Source organism: Bubalus kerabau, chromosome 11, assembly GCF_029407905.1.
Source record: "Bubalus kerabau isolate K-KA32 ecotype Philippines breed swamp buffalo chromosome 11, PCC_UOA_SB_1v2, whole genome shotgun sequence".
In the NCBI taxonomy this organism is placed as follows: Eukaryota; Metazoa; Chordata; class Mammalia; order Artiodactyla; family Bovidae; genus Bubalus; species Bubalus kerabau.
Genome location: NC_073634.1, coordinates 56,815,380 through 56,822,286, shown reverse-complemented (window position 1 = coordinate 56,822,286; position 6,907 = coordinate 56,815,380).

Sequence of the window (6,907 nt, the reverse complement as noted above, 5' to 3'; positions counted from 1 at the left end):
GAAAGTGAAAGTGGAGAGTGAAAAAGTTGGTTTAAAGCTCAACATTCAGAAAACGAAGATCATGGCATCTGGTCCCATCACTTCATGGGAAATATATGGGGAAACAGTGTCAGATTTTATTTCTCTGGGCTCCAAAATCACTACAGATGGTGACTGCAGCCATGAAATTAAAAGATGCTTACTCCTTGGAAGGAAAGTTATGACAAACCTAGATAGCATACTCAAAAGCAGAGACATTACTTTGCCAACAAAGGTTCATCTAGTCAAGGCTATGGTTTTTCCTGTGGTCATGTATGGATGTGAGAGTTGGACTGTGAAGAAGGCTGAGCACTGAAGAATTGATGCTTTTGAACTGTGGTGTTGGAGAAGACTCTTGAGAGTCCCTTGGACTGCAAGGAGATCCAACCAGTCCATTCTGAAGGAGATCAGCCCTGGGATTTCTTTGGAAGGAATGATGCTCAAGCTGAAACTCCAGTACTTTGGCCACCTCATGCGAAGAGTTGACTCATTGGAAAAGACTCTGATACTGGGAAGGATTGGGGGCAGGAGGAGAAGGGTACGAGAGAGGATGATATGGCTGGATGGCATCACTGACTCGATGGACGTTAATTTGTGTGAACTTCAGGAGTTGATGATGGACAGGGAGGCCTGGCGTGCTGCGATTCATGGGGTTGGAAAGAGTTGGACACGTCTGAGCTACTGATCTGATCTGATCTGGTTCAAAAGCTTAGAATATTCAGTCATATGGAGAATTCTTTATGACTTATGGGTCCCCTAAGAAATTTCAATAGAAAAAATTGAGATGTAATTATTCCAGGAAAAACCTTTCCAGGCATGTCATGTTCTATGTTGCTGAGCTGACACCGTGTACCATATTGCAATCAAAAATTAGTCAGTAGAATAGCCAGTATGTTTGGGATACTTAGATTTAGTTTGTTCTTGCAGTTTATACTTTGGAAAATAGGGAAGAATGGTAAACTTGATTGTTTTAAAAATTAAAAGCTCTTTGGAGATTTAAACATTTTTAAAACATGAGAAACATAGACAAAAGTAAAAAAAAATGAATGATTCACTGTGTGGTCTAATATTGCAGTGCTTGTGTACTAAGTCACTCAGTTGTGTCCAACTCTTTGTAACCCCGTGGACTATAGATGGCCAGGCTCCGCTGTCCATTAGACTCTCCAGGCAAGAATACTGGAATGGTTGCCCTGCCCTCCTCCAGGGGATCTCTAACCAACCCAAGGGTCGAACCCATGTCTCCTATGTCTTCTGCATTGGCAAGTGGGTTCTTTACCACTAACATTGTAGTAGGGGTTGAGAAGGGAGGGAAATGTGTGGAGGATTTGAGTCTTTCATGAAAGAGTATTAGATTAAACTGAACTTTTAAGGATAGATATTATTTTCATGTCCAGCAGAGTGGGAGACAAGCAATGAGGAAAAAATAATTTCAGAATATAGGTATAGATTGGTGGCTCAGTGGTCAAGAATCTGCCAGGCAACACAGGAGATGCAGGTTGGATTTCAGAGTGGGGGAGATCCCCTGGAGAAGGAAATCATGACCCAGGCAGGTATTCTTGCTTGAGAAATCCCACAGATAGAGGAGCTAGTCAGGCTACAGTCCATGGTGTGGCAAAGAGGTGGACACACGTTAGTGACTAAACAACAACAACAAATAGATATAGATTGACTTAAAAGAGAAATATTTAGTTTGGGTATTGGGGGAGATTTTGTTAGATGGGTAAAATATGGTCAGAATATATTGAAAGTGAAGTTTAGATATTTCTATTTTATTAGAGAAATCATAGGTTACTATTGGAAGGATTAAATTACTAGAGATACTAAATTACTACTTGAATCAATCTGCCTTGTGCTTATTTGAATTAAAAAGCTTTTTTTTCCACAGCACATCACATTTAGGAAATAAATGTGAAAGTTATTAGGATGGTTAAAGAATAAACTGAAGAATGTAGTCTTTTTTATAATCACAACATTTAATTACTTGTATGTGTTGCATGTTTGTATTTGTGTCCATGTGTACTTGTGCTTATAAAATATTAACTGTAAAAGAATTTCAAGTCTGTTTATGATAGAGTGCAAATAATTATGTAGAACTTCCTGTAAATCAAACATCAAGCCAATGTTTACCTAAAGGTAGAATGTGAAATGTGTCACAATTACAGGTTTTATTTGCTCTTGTTAAGCTCTAATTAATTTTATTTCTAGTCTTTTCTTTTTTAATAAATTATTTCATCAAATTATATGCTTTATGAAAGACTTAGCTTTGCCCAATTATTTTATAATTACTCTGACTTTTTATTAAAAAATAAAAAACAACCGTCTTAGATTCAGAGACATTTTGAAGTATTTGAAATCCAACTTGCTAAAAAGAAGCATATAATAACACCATTAAGTTTTGTTTCCCATTTGGGATACATGCTTACTATTGCTTTAAAATGTACTAATTAATCTAGTTTCAGATCCTTAAGGAATTGGAATCTGAATAATCTGATTTCATGGTTTTTGGTTTTCTGCTTTTTAGCCCACATCCACATAAAATGAAGCAAATCATGTCAAGCTTCATCTGCTGCTTTGATCTAATATGGTTGTTCTACTACAACTTTAGTTTTGTTATTCACATATTTATTACTATTCCTATTCCCGCATCTATCCTGCTTAGATTTCACCATGTCTGGATTAGTCTCTACTTCCTTTCTTCTATGTGAAAACCATTGAAGTCTGGCAGACTCCCTAAATCAAGAAGACAGATCTGGGAGTCCCAATAGATCAAAGTATTGAGAGCCCATAGGTCAGATTAATGAAGAAGAGGGAACATTAAGAAAGAGTAGGGGCTTTTGATACTTGCTAAAGGTTTCACTTGATGCTGATGCTAAGCAATTATCAACCATGTATGTTAGGAAACTACTTGAGGTCTGGAAAATAGCTACCCAAAAGTGTTGGTCTCTCAGTCATGCCTGACTCTGATCCCATTGACTGCAGACCACCAGGCTCTTCGGTCCATGAGATTTTCCAAGCAAGGATACTGGAATGGTTTGCCATTGCCTTCTCCAAACTATCCAAAAGGAGCAGATAAAACAATTCTCAAAGATCACACAGCACTGGGATTATTTCATGGAAATAACCCACTGGGCCTTGAACTAATGATTATAAGGAAACTCCCACAGTAGTAGGACAAAGGCAGCTACAGATTAACTAGCCTGCAAGTTTAAAGGAAAATCTTGGAAAAAAGTAAACTGATCCTAAGTAACTGTAACAAAAACAAACTTAATTCTACAGAAATATGAAAATAAAACTCAAAAACAAAAATTCACAATATCTGTCACCTTTATAGAAAAGGCAGAGGAACCAGAGATCAAATTGCCAACATCTGCTGGATCATTGAAAAAGCAAAAGAGTTCCAGAAAAACATCTACTTCTGTTTTATTGACTATGCCAAAGCCTTTGACTGTGGATCATAATAAACTGTGGAAAATTCTGAAAGAGATGGGAATACCAGACCACCTGACCTGCCTCTTGAGAAACCTATATGCAGGTCAGGAAGCAACAATTAGAACTGGACATGGAACAACAGACTGGTTCCTAATAGGAAAAAGAGTATGTCAAGGCTGTATACTGTCACCCTGCTTGTTTAATGTATATGCAGAGTACATCATGAGAAACATTGGGCTGGAAGAAGCACAAGCCAGAGTCAAGATTGCTGGGAGAAATATCAATAACCTCAGATATGCAGATGACATCACCCTTATGGTAGAAAGTGAAGAGGAACTAAAGAGCCTCTTGGTGAAAGTGAAAGAGGAGAGTGAAGAAGTTGGCTTAGAGCTCAACATTCAGCAAATGAAGATCATGGCATCTGGTCCCATCACTTCATGGCAAATAGTTGTGGAAAGACTAGAAACAGTGATAGACTTTATTTTTTGGTGCTCCAAAGTCAATGCAAATGGTGACTGCAACCATAAAATTAAAAGACGCTTACTCCTTGGAAGAAAAGTTATGACCAACTTAGACATCATATTAAAAAGCAGAGACATTACTTTGTCATCAAAGGTCCATCTAGTCAAAGCTATGATTGTTCCAGTAATCATGTATGGATGTGAGAGTTGGACTATAAAGAAAGCTGAGTGCCAAAGAATTGATGCTTTTGAACTGTGGTGTTGGAAAAGACTCTTGAGACTCCAAGGAGATCAAACCAGCCCATCCTAAAGGAAATCAGTCCTGAATATTCATTGGAAGGACTCATGCTGAAGCTGAAACTCCAATACTTTGGCCACCTGATGCCAAGAACTGACTCATTGGAAAAGACCCTGATGCTTGGAAAGATTGAAGGTGGGAGGAGAACGGGATGACAGAGGATGAGATGGTTGGATGGCATCACCAACTCAATGGACATCAGTCTGAGTAGGCTCCGGAGTTTGTTATGGACAGGGAAGCTGGGTGTGCTGCAGTCTATGGAAATGCAAAGAGTTGCATATGGCTGAGTGACTTAACTGAACTGAACTGAACTATCAAAAATTACCAGTGTGAGAAGAGGCAGAGAATGTGATTCTTGGTGAGGGGATAAACACATCTTTACAAAATGACACAGGAATGCCACTGATTCTATAATTAGCACATAAGGAATGTAAACCAGTTATAACTTCATTCCATATCTTCAAGAAGGTGGAGGGAAAAGTAAGCTTATTAAGTAGGATGTAGAAGAAATTTAAAATGAGCCTCAAATTGAATTCCTATGTATTAAACTATGATTTCTAACATGAAAAATATACTTGATCATATGAACAGCAGATGAGAATGTTATGTGTTCAGTTGTCCAGTCATGTTCAACTAGTTGCAACTCTGTGGACTGTGCCCACCAGGCTCCTTCTGTCCGTGGAGTATCCCAGTCAAGAGTACTAGAATGGGTTGCCATTTCCTACTCCCATGTATATTCCCAACCCAGGGATTGAACCAGCATCTCTTGTGTCTCCTGTACAGACAGGTGGATTCTTCACACTGTGCCACCTCGGAAGCCCCTGGGAAAATTAGTAGGTTAATGAACATGAAAACACAGTGTAGAAGTAACCAAAATAAAACATATTAAGAAAATAAGACATTAAAATGCTGTATGGGGCATCAGTGAAATGTTGAACAATCTTAGGAGCCTAATATATGTATAATAGCAGTCACTGAAGTGGAGAAGAGGAATGTAGGTCAGATAAAATTTTAAAGTAATGATGAATAAAACCTTTCCCAAATTTGATTAATACTACAAACACAGAGATCCAAGAAGTTCAAAGAATCCTAAGCAAACTCTTGTAGAAGAAAATTACAGAAATTTTACGTGATATTGACGTCATTGAATCCAGAAAAAAAAGCAAATATAAAATCAGCTGGAGGAAACAAAAGAGATTTTGCACACAGTAGAACAAATATTAGAATTACAGCAGAGTTCAATAGAAAAAATAAGAGTCAGAAGTCAAAGCAGTATTAACAGAAGTATTAACAGAACAAAATAAACTTAGCAAGAATATATTTATACTTATATTTTTGAAATAAAAACAAAGACCTTTTTAAATGTAGTAAAGCTAAAATAATTGTTACCAACATAATTCTACAATGAAAATGTTAAAGCAATTCTTTCAAACAGAATAAAAATAATATCAGATGGAAATCTATATCTAGTTCAGTGAATTATGAGCACACACCCCTTAGAAAGCTAAATAGGTGGGCAAATAAGAAACAAAGTTTTTAGCATAATTTTGAAATCTCTTTAAAGATATTGCTTAAAGCAAAAACATTAATAACACAACTTAAAGTTAATTAGACTCTATGACAATAACATAACAAATGCCTGGAGGAGAAAATGGAAATGTACAGATAAGAGGTGGTTACATGAAATAGTATGTCATCAGTTGAAGGTTGACTGTAATATTATAGAAAAGAATTATAGCTAGCAAGAATATTGGAGTGGGTAGCCTATCCTTTCTCTAGCTGATCTCCCTGACCCAGGAATTGAACCAGGGTCCCCTGCATTGCTGGCGAGTTTTTTACCCACTGAGCTATCAGAGAAGCCCATATAAATTAACTAAGAAGTTCAAATAGAATTATTAACATATACACAATACACGGCAGAAAGGAAGAAATGGGGATGAAATAAAATGAAATGAAATAAATAGTAATATACTATATTTAAACTCAAGTATATCAATAGCAACCTTAAATCAATATAGCTTAAGCACTCCAATTCAATATCAGAAATTTACTAAAGAAAAAATGACTTTAAATATAGTATTAAAGTTAGATAATTTAAAAGACTGGAAAAGATATACCATGCTAACACTAATGGAAAAAAAAAAAAAAAGGATAGGGCACTTGTTTATATATCAAATGAAATTTCATAGCAGAAAATATTACCAAGGATGAAGAGGAGTATTTAATTTGCTAATATAATTGATTCACCAAAAAGATAACAATCTTAGTGTTTATGTGTCTAACAATAGCACTTAGAAATACATGAAGCCAAATTTAATTGAATTAAAAATTAAAGAAATATAAAAAGTCTGTAGTTTTATTTGAACATTATCATTTGAGGATTGATACAAGCAAACCAAAAATCAGTAAGGTATAAAAGACAACACTGTCAACCAAAAAAAAGTCCTCAATAGATTCAAAAGAATGAAAGCTGTAAAGAGAATCTTTTCTGATAACAATGGAATTAAATTAGAAAATAATAGGAAAAAAACCTTTTGAAAAATCAAGAATGTTTGGAAACTAAATAACATACTCCTAAAAAACAACTGAACAAAAGCAAAAACCAATAGGGAAATTAAAATCCATTATGAACTGAATTAAAAAATAGCACCAAAACCTATAAAAAATTTGAGAGCAAAATATAGCAATGTTTTCTGGAAAA